We start from the raw sequence: 18,161 nt of genomic DNA on the forward strand, positions 1-18,161 counted from the left end.
GTGCTTAAATTTGGTTGTCCTCCTAAGGACATTATCGACCTAATTATTCTAAAAAGTTGTGCCGGGCGAGAGCTAGCGGATGCAATGGAAGCTTCGAAGTAAGATTTCTTAGCAGCTTGCATAGCCATCTCATAGGCTTTCATAAGTGTCCTATAAGATGTTCTTGAAGCTCTGTCACGAGTCCGTCGCCATATTCACTCTAGCTGTCTGAGATCCTGCTTCATTTTCCGGAGCACCTCAGTAAACCAAGGGGCCCGGTTTCGACGGGGTCGCAGATCTCATCGATGGCTGCCAAGAGGCGGTTATTCCAGTCCTCGACAAGGTCATCTAATGAGTCGCCAGGAGGAGCAGGGTCCCGCAAGGCCTGACGGAATCTATCAGGATCCATCAGCCTTCTCGGACGAGCCCAAATAGGCTCGCCACCCGAGCAGGGGAGGAGCGGGAAGTCAATCTTGGCTTTCAGAGCGTAGTGATCAGACCATGGCACTTCCACAGGGGGGAGCATGATCACATCTATGCCAGCACCAAAGATCAGATCCAGCGTGTGGCCTGCTTGATGAGTGGGGCCCAAAGCAAACTGGGAGAGCCCTAGTGTTGCCATGGAAGTCACTAGGTCCAGAGCCTGTGAGGAGGGGGCGGCATCGGCATGGACAGTGAAGTCTCCCAAAACCAATAAGCTTGGGAACGCCAAGGCCCAGCCCGCCGCCACCTCCAGCAGGTCTGATAGGGTGGCTGCCGGTGCGCTGGGTGGTCGGTACACCAGCCAGACAGCCAAGCTCTCCTTGGTGCCCCACACGAGACCAACACATTCAATGCCGGAGATTGCCAGTGCTGGCAGAGCTCTGAAAGAGCAATCCTCCGGGGTTAACAACGCTACTCCTCCCCCCCCCCCGACCCACAGTCTGTGATCGATGGAGGACAGAGAAGCCTGGGGGTGTTATCTCATGTAGGGAGACTACTTCGCCTTCCCGTACCCAGGTCTCCATCACGCAAGCCAGGTCAATCCCCTGCGAGACAAAAAAGTCACCCATGGTGGTGGTTTTGTTGCCTATTGTCCATCAAACTTTAATTAGTTTAATGTTAAGTAAACGTCCAGTGCGCTTCCAACGCCATAAATCTTATCTCAGCAGAGAATTTCGTGCAGCGGTTGAAGAAGGCAGGAGAGTCAGTACCTTTCAATGAAGAATCCTGGAGCAAGCACTTTGGAACTCAGGAAAAACTTTATTTACAAAAAAAAACCCTGGCGATAAAGCACACATGCTTTTATCTCCGGCATAAAGAAAAACAACTTTACTCTAAACTTAACTCATATCAGCAAACACGCCCATGGCCACAAACTGAGTCTGCGAGTCAGGTCAAGGGGGGAAAGAAAAGGGAGGACACACGGGTGAACTGACTATTTATACAAACTAACTCACATTCCTGGATGCTTAATGACTTCCAGCTGCTCAGTGATTAGAGCGACTTGTTACCTCTTAACCCTTTAGTACCAACACCTATGGACCTGGCATTGCACAACACCAATGACGGAGGTGGGTAATCCCTGCTCGCCCTACCCTCGTCCCTTGGGATGGGGCATAGATTGGAAGGGGTTCGAGCATCACTGCATCTCAAAACCCTTTGCCGATAGTGATATCTAGCCCCACCGCCCTTCAATAGTGGGAATCCCAGACCCCATACTAGCCTCCCCAATAGAGGGGTAACATCCCCTCACTGACAAGTCATCCCTGGGCCAGGACTCCTGGGTCAAAATGGTAAGGGGAAGTGGTGAAGGTTTGATAGGGTAAGTATCCCTAGAAGATAAAACCCAATCAACCGCACCCCAAGCGGGGAGGGCGGTCCCACGGTGTTTTGTTAACTGTCAATCCCCCTCTCCCTCCTGGATTGATTGGAGGACTGTTGGTTCTATCTGTGGCTGTGGGAGTATTAATGAGGCATGTGCTATAAAATGTGGGTCACTGGCCAACAAAGAGCCAGCTTCGAGTTTGGAAGATCTGTCCATCCTGTCTTGCCAGGAGTACAGTAGAGAAGGTTGATCATTCTGATAAATTTTTGGAACATTAGGCAAAGGTCCAGATGTAGATTGGGTGCTGGATTTCTCCAGATTGTCAGCAACGTAGAGTTCTTTAGGTGTTGTTGCCATAGAAATGTCGGAGGCGCCAAATTCCTCATCTACAGTGGTGCCTCGCAAGACGAAATTAATTCGTTCCGCAAGTTTTGTCGTCTTGCGATTTTTCCGTCTTGCGAAGCACGGTTTCCCATAGGAATGCATTGAAAATCAATTAATGCGTTCCTATGGAAACCGACTTCAGACCAGGTCCGGGGACAGTCTGTCCCCCGACCTCTTCTGAAGGCTGGGGGGGGGGGGGGACCAAGGGCTTTTCTTCCCACCCCCAGCATTTTAAAAAACCCCGGGACAGCGGGGGACTTCTCCGCTGTCCGGGGCGATCTTAAAATGCTGGCGGGCAGGAGCGAAGCTTCCGCTGCCGCCCGCCAGCATTTTAAAAAGCCCCGGGACAGCGGGGGACTTCTCCGCTGTCCCGGGGCGATTTAAAAGCCCCCGGGAAGGCAGGCAGGGGGGACAAAGACTTTTGCCCCCCGCCGGCCTTCAGAAGAGGTCCAGGACCTCTTCTGAAGGCGGGCGGGGGGCGAAAGTCTTTGCTCCCCCCCGCCTGCCTTCAAAAGCCGTCCGGGACAGCGGAGAAACACGCTGCGTTTCTCCGCTCTCCCGGGAAGGCAGGCAGGGGGGAGCAAAGACTTTCGCCCCCCGCCGGCCTTCAGAAGAGGTCCAGGACCTCTTCTGAAGGTGGGCGGGGGGCGAAAGTCTATGCTCCTCCCCGCCTGCCTTCAAAAGCCGTCCGGGACAGCGGAGAAACGAAGGCTGGCGGCGGGAGGATGTCTCTCCGCCCGCCGCCAGCCTTCGGAGGAGGTCCAAGGACAGTGGGGAAGACGCGCTGCGCTTCCCCGCTGTCCCGGAGATTTCCCTATGGGCTTTCGTCTTGCGAAGGAAGCCCATAGGGAAATTCGTTTTGCGAAGCGCCTCCAAAACGGAAAACCCTTTCGTCTAGCGGGTTTTCCGTCTTGCGAGGCGTTCGTCTTGCGGGGCACCACTGTACTTCGGTGTCGCTTGAAAAGGAAACAGGGAGTTGCACTGATGTCTTTCTATGGGATAAGGAGCTGTTGGACCTCTTTAAATATTGTGCTCTAGGCTCTACTGACCTTATATTTTGGGTAGAAATCTCAGTCTTTATACTCATTAGCCTCTGCTTCAGGTCTTGTAAATCTAGGCTTACAGAATTCTTTTCTTCCTTCGGGCAGTTAGTATTTCTAGTGTTAAGCTTGCTTTCCCTTGTCCTCATTAGCTTTGACTCTATGCAAGGAACCAATTGCCTCCTTGTTTCGTCCTTAAATACCCTCACTGGGCGGAGAGAGTGGAACCACCATAGAGTATCCTTTATCATAAATAGGCGCGTGATGGTTCCCAAGGTAGGCAGGAAGTGGAAATTTTCTAGATCTCCATTTCGGTAATGGTAATTCAGGAGCTGAGACAAGGAGCTGAGACAAGGACATGCCATTTGGATAGGATTTAAAAAGATATTTCTACAAGCAAGGAGTTTGCCATTAGGGAGCATTAAAACATGCATTCCCTGCGAAATGGTGATTTGTTATTATGCAGATTAGTCTAAGTGAAGACTGTGATTGATTGCATACAAAGCAGCTTCCTAGATGCTGTAAACATACAGCGGCCATAAGGAGTCATTTTATAATGCATTATGTAGCACATGCTGCCCAATTGCTCCTCATGCTGTTCTCTCTTGGAGCAAGCAGGAGAAGCAAAGCACAAGGCCTTGGCACCACATCACGTCTGAACCCGGGACTGTGGCCCTATCATAATAAGCAACAATTGCCAGCCAATCTGAAGTCCCTGCTTATGGCTGGCCTGCTGACTGTGGCTTGTTAGGGAGCAACAAACCATGACCAGATATACCTTGCCGATTAAGGCCTGGTGAGATGCTGCTGATTAGCTGGATAGCCCATGTTTTCTACCAACGGAAGATTGGCTGGCATACATTTAAGATACAGGTAGGTAGCCGTGTTGGTCTGCCGTAGTCGAAACAAAATAAAAAAATGCCTTCCAGTAGCACCTTAGAGACCAACTAAGTTTGTGATTGGTATGAGCTTTTGTGTGCTCATGTATCTGAAGAAGTGTGCATGCACACGAGAGCTCATACCAAGAACAAACTTAGTTGGTCTCTAAGGTGCTACTGGATAGGGACGTGGGTGGCGCTGTGGGTAAAACCTCAGCACCTAGGACTTGCCGATCGCATGGTCAGCGGTTCGAATCCCCGCGGCGGGGTGAGCTCCCGTCGTTCGGTCCCAGCTCCTGCCCACCTAGCAGTTTGAAAGCACCCTTAAGTGCAAGTAGATAAATAGGTACCGCTTTATAGCGGGAAGGTAAACGGCGTTTCCATGTGCTGCTCTGGTGCCGGTTCGCCGGAGCAGCTTCGTCACGCTGGCCACGTGACCCGGAAGTGTCTGCGGACAGCGCTGGCTCCCGGCCTCTAGAGTGAGATGAGCGCACAACCCTAGAGTCTGTCAAGACTGGCCCGTATGGGCAGGGGTACCTTTACCTTTACCTTAAGGTGCTACTGGAAGGCATTTTTTATACATTTAAGAGAAAGTCTTTCATTTAAGAGTTATCAACATAAAACGTTTTAAAGCAATTAGACCTATTAGTACAGCAGCATCCCAAAGTTCAACAGGTCAAGCCATTCATAGTTCCACTATGACTACGTGACAGGGCTGAGAAAGGGAGTCACCGCAACTCAAGTTGACTTCATCATGCGAGGTTCAAGTCTTACATGCTTGCTGCTTGAAACATGGCCCTATGGGTGCAGCTTCCCCACAGCAAAGCGTTTATGAGAAGCAGAGAATTACTTTATCCTCTTCCAACCATTTGAGGAGTGTTTCACATAAATGGCTTAGCTCATCTCCATTGGATTCTGCCCCATGTGGCTGTCAGAATTAAGCCTTATCAGAGGAATTGGCCACTCTCCAGGCACCCGGCTTAATTCCTTGTTGACCTCCCCGGTCTGCGACTCCCGGCAAGATCAGGCGAGATCTTCTATCGGCGATCCTCCTCGAGTACAGGTCAGATGACACTCTGAGCTAACATCCGGTGCTCAGCATAGTGAATAGACTGCCCCTTTGTTCCCACGGTACAGCCACAAGCAACAACATCCTGTCTGGCTTTCCAGCCATCTGGAGCTCGCATCTGCATTGCTCCTTTTTCGTAACAACCTCCCCCAAAAGAATCAGTGCATGTTGTTGCGAGCAAAGCTTCATCCAGAGAAGAAAACAAACAGTTGTTATACACATAACACTCCCCTGTTGTTTCAGTTCCACCCTTGGAACTCCCTGCCACTGGTTTCCCCAGTGTACCTCTCTGGTTGTCTGGCTTCCAAGGAATGAGTGCATCTGCATTACCTTGGCTAGCAACTCTCTGTTGTGTCTTTGTCTCTGACTTAGACACTGCTTCAACCTGTCCTCGGTTGTGTACAACAGCAACACATGCAACAGCTAAGTTAGCAAACTCTTTTGAATACCTCTTGGGTGGTACACCCTTTGTAACCCTCTCAGACCTGCGTATGAGGTGCTGATCTTCTCTGCTCACTGGTTCAGCCTCTGGACTATTAGGAGAACCAGTACCAATGGTAAACAGTGGTTCATCCTTCATCTGTGAAGGTCTATCCATTATGTGAGATTTCCTCTCAATGACTGTGTCAACTGAGCTCCAGCCTGGTCCCAGGTTGCGGGAGCAACGTCGTTGTGGAGTACCTGCTTTACCCAGTCCTAGATCTGCACTCCCAGTGTGCCTGTTCCTCGCCCGGCTTCCTGTTTCTGACTCTCCGGTGTTCCTGTTCCTCGCCTGGATTCCTGCTTCTGCCCTACCAGTGTTCCTGTTCCTCGCCTGGACTCCTGCTTCTGCCCTACCAGTGTTCCTGTTCCCCGCCTGGCTTCCTGCTTCTGCCCTACCAGCGTTCCTGTTTCCCCGCCCGGCTCCCTGTCTCGGACCTCGCGTCTCATCTAGTGATCGTCTACCCTGCTAGAGACTCTGGACTGAACTTGGGCTACGGTAATAGTACCTTCCCCCCCCTGGGACCAGCACAATAATAATTGCAGCTAGCAACCCCATAATTTCAGAATCAACATCGTCTTAACATTCAACAATTTTACAATATTTCTTAAGATAGTCTTTAAATTTCTTCCAATCTTCTTCTGCAGTCTCTTTCCCCTGGTCTCGGATTCTGCCAGTCATCTCTGCCAGTCCCATATAGTCTATAACTTTCATCTGCCATTCTTCCACGGTGGGTAGCTCTTCTGTCTTCCAATACTTTGCGATAAGTATTCTTGCTGCTGTTGTAGCATACATGAAAAAAGTCCTGTCCTTCTTTGACACCAATTGGCCGACCATACCCAGGAGAAAGGCCTCTGGTTTCTTTAAGAAGGTATATTTAAATACCTTTTTCATTTCATTATAAATCTTCTCCCAGAAAGCCTTAATCCTTGGGCACGTCCACCAGAGGTGAAAGAATGTACCTTCAGTCTCTTTACATTTCCAACATTTATTGTAGATTTCTGACTTATTTTCTTTCCCCTGCGGAAGCAGGAGGGAGGGGTTGTGCATTTTACCCACGCTTGGGAAAAGGTCGCCTATCAAAATCTCCCTGGTCTGTCTGAGATATCAGCCAGAGGAGGTTACCGGTAAGCAAGCTCCGAGGACAGTGAGAGGGGCCAGCCTCTAAGGAGGGGGCTTGCAAACCGACAGACACGACTAAACAACAACAAATGCTGCCTACCCTGAGCTACACACAGGCAGGAAAGTTACAGAAACATGACTCAATTTGCTTCTCCAGATAGTGGAGACCAACAAGTTACATCAGCCATGGCTCTCTCCCTCCAAGCCCTTGAAACGCACTCGTGTTTCATGATTGTCAGCTGCGGCAGACCCTGGTCAGGGGGCAGGAAGCTCATCTGGGCACAGATATCCTTGTAATCCTGGTTTCGGCGCCCGAAGTCTTCCATGTGGGCAGCAAGGTGGGAATTGACCATGCAGAAGCTGGTATTGTTGCAGACAAACCTCGCGGCCACACACCCCTTATTACCCTGCAGGGGTGGAGCAAAGATGGCTGTTAGTGAGCAAGCGGGAAAGAGGGGGAAACTGGTTGGCAGAGATTATAAAAACAGATAGAAAGACAGAAAGATAGACGTAGGGAATTCCGCTGTCAGGGTCTACTCCCCATCTTCCCCATGATGCCTGTGCCCACTGTCTCCCTCATCACTTCCTTGATGCGGCTGAGCTGGTCCTTCCTGACAAAGATGAGCAACATCATTCCGACTAGACGCACCAGCTGCACAAAGAAGATGCAAGGTACTGGGATGTCTACCAGCTCTGTTCATTGCTTGCTGTCCTGGGCCAGCTGGATGCAGATAGGAGTGGCAGGGGGCACCAACTGGGGGTCCCCCAAGGGAAGAAGGCTCAGAGCCAGGGAACTGGTGGGGGGGGGACGACGCTGAGTCGTCCGAGGGAGAAGAGGGAGCAGACTGTGAGCAAGAGGAGGTGTTGGAAACTGAAGAGGCAGGAGGGCAGGAAGATTCTGTGGCAAACAGCAGCCCAGAATCCGAGGCAGAAGTGGAGGCTGGAGGCGGGGGTCAAGAGGCAGAGATCAGGCAGGCTGCTGAAGAAGCCAGGGGGTCTCCCCATCCTGCTGCGATCAGCTCCCCTCCCTGCTGGTCTCCCAGAACACAGAGAAATTAAGAGGAGGGAGCAAAGACAGGCAAGGTGTCAGAGTCTCAGGTTGCTTGGGAAGGACCAGGGGGAGGAGGAGACTTCAGAGAGTGGTGGGAGGGTAGCAACCTTCAGCCTTCACAACTACCTCACTGGGGCAAGACCTCCTCCTCCTCACTCCAGCTCCCGACAGCTCTCTGGCTGCTGAAGAAATGGGTGGGGTTGGACTTACTTTCTTGTACTTGGATTTGGAACGCAAAGCCTTTTCCACAGCTGTCAGCCACTCTTGCTCCTTTGTCGAGTCCAAGTAGAAGAAAGCCTCTGCGCTCAGGTCCAGCTCCTGGAACCTAATGCCAAAGTGCCAAAGAGAAGGATGTGGAACTGCAGGAATAGGACTCCAATCGGAACAGACGTGCTGGTTAAATATGCAAAGACAACAGGAGTGTGCAAGGGCAGGCAAGATCAGGACCAAGAACAAACAAGTAATACCAGCCACTTCTTCCTCAGCTTAGCTATTTGGGGCCCCAAAGGAGCTTTGCTAATGAAAGAAAAAAAGCTTTTTCCTTGTATTTTTTAAGATGTGTCAGCCAGCCTGATATCTAAGCACTATCCCAGTAGCCACAGGCAACCAGAAATTCTTTGAAGGCAAGTGAGTTGGTTGATCTCTCCATTCTTCCTTCACCTGGCAACCTGGTTTCCAGGCTGGCTTTCCGGGAGCAGAAAACCACCTCTCAGATCTGCTGTGCCAAACTTGTTTGCTAGAAGATTACCCCGTAACACCCTTGTCCTCTTTGCAAACCTCCTAAATGGCTAGCCTTCTGTGTTTCCATGCTGGCCATGAAGGAATGGGCATTCCCCACTCTGAAAACAGCACAGAAATACAGCCTGTCTAGTAAAGGGGTAAAAAGAGCAAGCTAAACAGCCTCTGTAAAACAGATTGTTTCTATTCATGACAGTAGGAGGGCAGTTATATGCAAGACTGTATTCAGTACTGTTCGTGCCTGCAAAGCTTTCGGGACAGACATACTCCGACCCTTCCAACCAGTGCCCCCTAACTTCCAGCTGAAACCAGGTACCTTTTTCATACCACAAATGTTCTTCAGTGGTGAACCATGGCATCTCAAATTCCAGGGGAGCCATGTACGATGCCAAAATTCAGTGCCCCACGCCTCTCAACGTCTATTCAACATCATAGTTGCGGTGTCCCCTGTGGAGCCCTCAAGGCTTCATGCCAGTGTGACCAAACCAGTTGCACTCCCCTAAATCCATCTAAATGTAATTGGGGGGGGGGGATTTGTCCCACTTAAGTTGTACTTTATAGCTCAAGAGGGCCCCTCTGGCTGATAATATAGTAGCACAGGGGACGCATCACAGAACAACTTGCAAAGCAAAATGACATGTAGTTGGTCCACCACAATTGCAAGATTATTGCATCCTTCAGGAATGGTGTGTCCAGCTCCATCTGAGTCATTATCCAGGCACGCTGTGGAGCTGCATGGATAAGAGATGGGCATCTTCAGCCAGTCAGGGGTGAAGAGCTGGCAAGATCCCCTGTACTGAGCAGAAAAGCAAACTCTTTGGCCTCCAAGATCTCTCCCAAGTCTCAGCAGCCCTCACTGTGAGCCATACTAGAGGAATTTTGTCCTGCTTTTGCTGAGCTACAACACAGGAGCGCACCCCCAGGGGGCCATGATGTGGTAACCCTGGCGAAGCATTGCAGAGCAACTGAGAAAGCAGAATGATGTTTGCGTGGACAGTCCATTAGAAAGCTGCACTATTATTGCATCGATAGCACATTGCAGAATACGGCCCCCCTCCAGGCAAAAACATCCGTCTGGCGGGACAGTAGCTTTCATTTCGGAGGTTGTGGTTTTACATCTTCCTATTTATTTATTTATTTATTTATTCAAAATTATTTATTTATTTCATAAAATTTATACACACCAGATGGTAAGAAACATCAAAGCCTTTTACAGAAAGATAAAACCATAAAATCAGGAAAAACCTACAGTACATTAAACGCTGAAGAAGTGAATACCAGAATAGATCAGAACTCACTCCCAATGTAAGGGGAAGAGACATGGCTAAGATGGCAGGACAGCTTACTCTATGGTGTTAACCCCTTCATGCACTAATTAGACGGAAGCATGTTGGTTATATGAGACTGGTTATCCCGCACAACATGCTCTCACGCAACCCATGCCCTCCAACTGAAAACCCATTTCCTGGACAATATCAACATTGTGTTTCCTGCACAGTGAACTGCACAGTGAATATTTTGATTAGAAAAGAAAACAGCCCCGTATTTCAGCTTCTCAGAGTTGTTTTATTCAGTGCGCTGCTACAGCTTGTCACACCCAAATCCTCCAAAGGAATCTGCCAAAGTGCTTTTCCAGGCAAAAGGGGGCAGAGGGAGAGAAACCAAGAACCTCAAATTCACTAGACCAGGGATGGGGAATTGTGTGGCCCTCTAGATGTTGTTGGATTCCATCACCCCTGACCGTCGGCCATGCTGGCTGAGGCAGAAGGCCATTGGATCTGGCAATATCTGGGAGCCCACAAGATTCCTAGCCTCCGCCCTACACAAACAACCAGGCACTCAGCTGTGAGGTATGCCTCTTACCGGAGGGAGGGTCACTCCAGAGGCAGCTGTGGCATGAGGGTGCTGGATCATGCCTTTGTGGGCACATCTGAGGATTAAAGTGGAGTCCCTAGGAAGCATACTTGGAGATCTTCCTTACCACGTGGCTCTCTGGCAAAAACACAACAGTACTAACGGCCATATGGAACCACACCTCAAAGCTGGATCAGACTTCCCAGATCCTGTAGCCTACATCAGGAGGAAGACTGGGGCAGAGGGGCCTAGAGTGGGAGTCAGAGCTGCTCTTAGGGCTGCATGTCTGAAGCATGGGCAGAAATCTTTGGGTGTGAGGTTGCATGGGGCTGTCTCTTTGTGTTTTGGTGATGCCAAGCCGCCAGCCAGCCACAGGCAGGCAACCAACTGGCTTCAGGGGTAAGCCCCTTTGCAAATCCAGTCTGATTTCACCAAATCCAATGGCAGAGTGACCATTCGGCCCGTGTTCTGCTTCGCTGTGAAATGGCGTGTGTTCCTCAACCCAGAGAACCTCTTTTTCAACGTCAAGCTGGTCTAAGGAAGAAAAGCATAAGAGTTAGTCTTGAATCCCCCCATACATGTGCTGGGAGATGCCTGCACACCGCACATGTAAAGCACATCTCCTCCCACCCACACCCAAAAAGTCCTGGGAACAATGGTTTGTTAAGGGTGCTGGGAATCGTAGCACTGTGAAAGGAAAAGTAAGGTTCTTAGGATGCTTTGGAGGGGGTGGAATGTTGAATACACAGCGGCCACATGATCGGACGGACACACCCACACACCCCAGCATAGCTTCAACTTTTAGCACAAAAAGTCTTCAGCCAGATGTCATGCAACCCTTTGGCAGGGGCAACTTCTCATTTTATTGATTTTCCATAACAAACAATTAAAAAGGTGGACAATCTTGCAAAGGAGTGTTGCCATTTAAACTGCTGGTGTGACGTAGGAACCCGAACAAAGAGAAGGAACAAACTACCCAGAGTCTGCTTCCAATTGCCCTTGTTCTCCACCTCCCTCTATCCTAAACAGCCGCAAACAAGAGTTCAGATTTGAAAGCCTTGTTATCACCTCATTCCCTTCAATTAGCCAGCTGCTCTGGCAGATGACATCAGTTCCTTCCCGCTCCCAATATTCCTGCTCCTAACCTGGTTAGCCATAGCCCGGAAGCTGAATCTCAGGGGAACGCCTTTGGGCTGGGAAGGGCTCATCTTTTCTGGGCATCTTCTCCCCCTCAGGAAGGGGTGCTTGGCTCCTGGCCTGTGAAATGCGCTCAAAATGTAAAGATGCCTTCTTTCCACGGAGCCAAGGGAGAAGGGGGGAATCTGAAATACCTCCAAACCTTCCCACTTCAGAGATGCAGGAGTTGCGTCACCTTCAACTTCCTCAGGGATGAAGCAGCTACGAAAAACGAAACATCCCACCTGGGCATGGTTTCTGAGAGAGCAACAGCAGAAGACCCAGACTCTGGCAATATGAGCATTTGCCCAGTGGATTCTGGCCGGTCAATGAGGGCAGACAAGGGGATGGCTGCAGTGGCCGCCAGCCCCTTCCCACTCCATCTCAGATACAGAAGGCATTGGCTCTGCCACTCCTTGGCTTTGGCGCCACCTACTGTTGGCCTCCTTGCCTTCCACCCTCCCAGTCCCAATGAGCACCATCCACCCCTGGTCCAGAGGCGCAGAGCAGTAGTTAGGTGATATTGCGCCCCGGCAGAACCGTCCAGATTGCGCCCCCAGCCATGGAAAAGTTAGCTCTTCTTATTGCCTCTCCTCCAACCCCCCCCCCCCATTCAATTCACCCTGGAAATACAAGTATCGAAAAGTAAAATGTTAGAGGTTTCCCCCCACCCCATAGCAATATAATTGGATTCAGCTAGCTGGTCAGTCTACTTTCGGTTTCACTCCTGGCTCCTTGTTAAATTAATATTGCATCAGAAACTTCCCAAGCAGATATCCAAAGTTCTTTGGCATTAATGAGATGTCTCTTCTAGTCCAGGGGAGTCTTTTGATCTTCTTCCAGGAAACCAAGAGTCGAAAGCCTTGATTTTCCTTTTTTTCTTTTTCCAGTCATTTCCGCATTTTTTTTAGTCTCCCTTGCTTTCCTGGTGACCTTCAGCTTAAAGACAAACTGCTCTGGAGTGAGAAAAACCCATCACACTCAAAAAGCCCAGCTGGAGGGACCTGGAAGTGTGAGGGAAAGAGCAATTTTGTAGCGGGTTTGTTGCACAGGAGCACCAAGTTCACTAACTGGCTGATTCAGATTGAATCCCATTCAAAAAGAGTGCAATGGTGTGTGTTTCAGCCAGCCATCCGGCTGCTGCAACTATTCCCTGGGTGCCACCACACTGTCCTGTCTGTGTGTTTGGAAGGGAATGGGAGCTATGCTCCCCCCGGAGACACTCCACTCCTTCTTCCTTAGCTGTGTTGCTCAACAGTTGAGGCAACCTTCACAGTTCTGGGATGCTGAGGAAGCGAACCAATAGTCACCTTCATCTGTACTGGCTCAGTATGACCTATTCTGACAGATGCTGCCTTTCATATTCACACCCAACGCCCAAGAGCCTTTCTGCTCCAGAGATCTGGGGCTGAACCCGGGATCTGCACGCCAAGGCTGGAGTAAGAAAGAGCCCTTGCCAGCTGGCCACGTTGGGTGCCTGCCTGGAGAGTGGAAGCCGGGGGTTGGAGGGACATCGTGCTGCTCCTGGCAACCCCCACCCAACCCGACGTCCTCCTCCGCCTGAATCCCGCTTCCCCTGGGACGCACTTCCCATCCTGGAGCGGCTGGGGAGGGAGCGCTCCCCACCCCCCTTTCCAGACCCCATTCTCTTCGTTCTTCTTCTTCATGCCTCGGGTGTTTTCCTGAGTGTATCTGCAGAACAACCCTCTGTGAGGGAGGCTAAGCTGGCCCAAGGACTGGCCCAAGGTACAACAACAACAAATGTTTATTCGGCTATTACGCCCATCATGAAGCACAACACAACAAAACAAATCAAATAAAACAGCGGACTCATACAAACCACAAGTAGTATAACACAGTTCACAACTCACAAGGACGGATATTAGCCATTCATAAAAAAGTTTAAGATTAAGATTAAAAAATTTTGGCACTACACTAAAAACAATATCTGATGTCATTATAGAAAATTCTTGTGACTATCAATAATCAGCTAACATTCCGTTCCGTCTCTTGTGCGAGAGGACGGCTGTTAGGAATTTAGCAACCTGTAGGGTAATATAAGGATCCACATCTTGAAGTACCCAGGCAAGCTGTAGGTCTACTGGTTTGTCAGCCATAGGCTGGATTATGGGGTTTAGAATACTAGCACGGGCTGAACTGTACAAAGGGCAGATAAACATAACATGATGTAGAGATTCAGATGTTTTCATTTCACAAGCACACATTGAAGGGACTTGGCCCTTAGTGAATCTATGTCTCAGCATGTTTGTTGGAAAAACATTGAACCTAGCTCTAATGAAGGCATAACGGTGAGACGCAGCCATAAGCGATGTTAAGTAGGACGGAGCGCGGTAGATAGGGGTTATGCCGAAATTTAACGGCGAGCAGGCTCCACCACCAGCTACGAAATTTTGGTATAGCTCCGCATCATCCAGCCTTTGATTTATACACCTTTTTGCCACATTTAGATCCAGTTTGAGCAATTCAGTGGGCGAGATCTCATAGGACAGCAATTTGGCATGGATTTTTCCTGACCACAAATTTGTGAAGTCATCCCGCCACATGCATTGAATTAGATAGTGGTTCGGGAGTTTATGCCATAGGGATATCCAATAGATCAAAACTCTCCTCCATATGACTAACTCCACTGAGGGGATCTTCATTTCTAAGCGAATGGCCGCATTACTTACGCATGTTGGTAATTTTAAAAGTCGGCGTAAGAATTGGCTTTGAAGTGTCTCTAAAGGTGAGAGGTTTGCAAAGGCAGCCCATAAAGGAGCAGCATAGGCCATTGTGGCCATCACTTTGATGCTATACACTTTCAAGGCCGCAGGGATGAATAAGGCCCCCTCAGAGTAGAAAAAACGGAGGAGGGAGTGTGATAGGGCTTTTGTCTTGTTTTGAAGATATTCAATGTGCGCTTTCCACCCTAAATTATATTGAAAATAAATTCCTAAGTATTTAAATTTATGTACTTGTTCGATTTTCGTGCCCTCCAGCTTCCAAGAATAAAGTTTCCGACTCCTTGAAAATATCAGTACTTTAGACTTGGTGTGGTTGATAGACAGTTGATTAGAATGGCAATATGTCGCAAAAATCTTTAATGCCCTCCTTAAACCCACTCTAGAGTAAGAGAGTAGTACCGCGTCATCTGCATAGAGAAGTAAAGGACAACGGTAATCAGCTATGCGAGGGGTGTGGATAATTTTTTGTGCGACGGCTAATGGGTTCCTCATATCACTGATAAATAAGTTAAAAAGAAGCGGCGCTAAAATACAACCCTGGCGTACACCCTTATTTACTGGCACTGGGTTAGTCAGGTCTCCAGCAGGGGATAATCTCACCCTGGCCACGGACCCGGCATGAAGTTGGGAGATAAGCCACAGGAGCCTTCTATCTATTCCCCAACAGGCAAGTTTATCCCATAGCAATTTCCTCGGAATACTATCAAACGCAGCTTTCAAATCTATGAAAGCTGCGCAAAGTTGGCCCCGTCGAGGTGTCGAGTATTTCCGGGCTAAGTGATAAAGAATAATTGCCTGGTCTGTTGTGGATCGGTTTGATCTAAATCCAGCTTGCTCATGTCCAATCAGGTCAGCCTCAACTGACCACTTCATCAACCTTGTCAGCAAGAAACGGGCATATATTTTCCCAATGGACGATAGCAGACTGATATTCCGATAATTCCCTGGGTCACCGGGAGGGCCTTTTTTGTAGATAGGAATTATAATGGCCTCCTTCCATGTTCCTGGTATTAAGCCCGTGGCATTTATTGCGTCAAACGTTTTAGCTAAGATCCCTGCCCACCATGCAGAATGAAGCTTTATGGCCTCAACTGGGACCAAATCTGGCCCAGGGGCCTTACCAGTTTTCAGCTCAGCTATCAATTCTAGGATTTCAGCAGGGTCGGTATTGGGCCAGACGGGAAGGGGATTAGAAGGTCTCCAATGAGTGGCCGGAGCTTCTGCCACTGAGAAATATTTTCTCAGGAACTGCTCCCATGTTGGGGCCGGGATCACCGTTAAGGGATATTTCGTGTTTCTTCCCTTTATTAAGGACCAAAATTTCCGGGAGTTATGAGATTTCGAGGCAGAAATTATAGTCTGCCAACGATTTGAATGCCATTCCCGTTTGGCCGATTTCTGGGCCTGTTTGTATGCTTTTTTAGCCAGGGAATAAGATGGAGGTAAAGCCGGAGCGCCGGAAAGTTTATAGTCATTGTATATTGTGTGAAGATGGAGTCTGGCTAGTTTGCAAGCCGAGTTGAACCAAGGGGCGCCAAATTTAAAATAGTCTTTTTTAACTCCATAGGTAGGAGAAATAAAAAAGCGAGTTAAAACTTCTATCAGGCAAGAAAAAGAGTTCAAACAGGTAATAGGATCACGTGGGACTATTCCTACGTCCGGCTGATCACCAGAAAACTTTTCTCTGATAAAATCCATATATCTATGAGCGAGGGCAGGGGACCATCTAGTCCCCTTTACTTTAGTGGACGACTCCACAGTCACCGGGATTGGGTGGAAGCGGTCGAGCAACTGCCAGTCAACACATAACTTGGTTGTCAGGGGAAGATGGTCACTAAATTGGGCATTATCAATTTTAAAGGAGGTGACATTCAAAAATAGATCCCGGGAAACCAAAACATAGTCGAGAACACTGTTGGATTTTAACCCCAGGTGGGTGAACTCTCCTGGTATGTCTGGAGGACACCTGCCGTTTAATATTATTAAATTGAGGCGTAGAGTCATCTGATAAAGCATCACTCCCGCCTTGTTGACTTTTACATCCTTTGATATTCTAGTGGGGGTGTATGCTAGATCGTAGGTTTGAGCGCCAGGGTCAGTCCACCACTTAGACTTTTTAAGAGCCTCCCAATTTGAGGCTATCCGAGCGTTAAAATCGCCTCCAGTAATGGAGGGGACATTGGGATATTTAAGATAGCAAGAAAGTAAAAAATCCTCTAGGGATTCCCATCTAGAAGTAAGATCCGCTGCTAACCCTCCCGGAGGGAAATAGACATTTGTAACCAATAAAGAGAAGTTACCACCAGAGATCAGTCCGGTAATAGCATAAGGCGGAAATGCATGCACTAGTGAAAGTTTAGCCCGAAGTTTAAGGGAGATACCAATTGTAAGGCCACCTTTAGGGCGGCCACCATTCATTGACGGGCTGGCAGGCAGACATATAAACTCAAAGCCATTTAACTCAATTTCCTCCTCCACCCAAGTTTCTTGTAATAGTATAATAAGAAATGAATTAATATATTTTTGGAATTCTGGATCTAATTTTTTACTTTTCCATCCAGCAATGTTCCAACTTAATATTGAAGGCTGGGGTTTCCCCGTACCTCCAATTGACTGTCATTCGGAAAATTGGCTCAACTTTGATACGGGAAGAGGGGAGCCAATAAAGAAATCAGTTATCTTCCTCTGATGAAAAACCTCTCGTAAAGGCTGAGTGGGATTTACAAGGTCATCTGACTGTTGAGCTTGGCCACTCGATCTACTAGGAGTAGGACCTTGAACAGGGGCGGACCCCTTTTCCAAAAGAGTTTGGTGGGCCACCCGGGGTGGACCAGCTATCTCGTCAGAAGTTTCGTCTCTCTGTAGCCTGCTACTGGTCTTTTGAGCTACATGATTTATGTGGCCTGTTGGGTCTTCAATCAGTTCCGTCACTGATCTTGCTGTTGAATCCATGATACTCCGCAAGGAGGGATGAGGCTGGGTGGGAGGACTATTTGGGGAGGTTGGCGAAGGCACCTCTTCTCTTGATTGGTCAGTGCTATAAGAAGGTTCCAGGTCTGGCATCGAAGAATGTGTAGAAGGGGATTTTTCCTGTTGTGTGCTGCTTTCTTCAGGTATGTTTTTCGATGGACGGTCATGCAAATCTATTAAGAGCACAGAGGATTGTTCTGCTTGGAGGGGAGGACTGGTTGTTGCTTCTTGGGGTTGTATCTTATCCTCCATTGCCGACATGCATTTAGCATTAGATATTGAGAGATCCATATGATCTGGTTCTTCTAGAGAGACATATTCGCTGTACGTGTGTATTCTGGTGTTGAGCTTCCTAATAAGTTGGGATTTAAGCGATTCCAGTCTTTTAATAATTTCTTTTTGTTCCACCACTGGTAAATCTGCGAAGGAGGCAATGAGTTCGATCTCTTCTGGTGGTGTCAGGCCACTTTCCGGATGGTCATTGTTCTTTGCTAGGGGAGTGGAGACCACATAGCTCTTCTCCTGGGGTAGACCACCCACTCCGGTGTCCACTGGTGGATCGGGTTTAGCAGATTTTGAGCCCTCTTTGGTTGTTGCCTCCAACAGTAGGGGTTTAGGCTTAGGGTCTATAAAGGCTCTTGTTGGTACTATCCCACAGCGAAACAAAAATGCTTTCTTTCGTAGTATGATAGTGGGAATTTTTGTGGATTGGAACGCAAGCAGGACTCTCTGGGATTTATGATGATGGACAAGGGGGAGGACTGCACAGAGGTCAATTTGTGTTGCCTCCATATTTAAAAGCACCTTTAGGAGTTCCTTGGCACCACACAGAGTTCTCCATCTTGGGTCCCCATTTTGTATAGTTAGG

The 18,161-nt window shown here is 48.8% G+C and overlaps 1 long non-coding RNA gene and 1 pseudogene across 1 annotated transcript in view; both read right to left on the reverse strand.

The window, feature by feature from the left end:
• The window catches only part of LOC144326270 (uncharacterized), a 188,092-nt gene that overhangs the window by 135,635 nt on the left and 34,296 nt on the right, over positions 1–18,161 (reverse strand). The gene's annotated exons all lie outside the window — the stretch shown is intronic.
• Positions 1–18,161, reverse strand: part of LOC144326429 (uncharacterized) — a 32,854-nt pseudogene that overhangs the window by 5,856 nt on the left and 8,837 nt on the right.

This window comes from Podarcis muralis, chromosome W (genome assembly GCF_964188315.1).
Source record: "Podarcis muralis chromosome W, rPodMur119.hap1.1, whole genome shotgun sequence".
NCBI lineage: Eukaryota > Metazoa > Chordata > Lepidosauria > Squamata > Lacertidae > Podarcis > Podarcis muralis.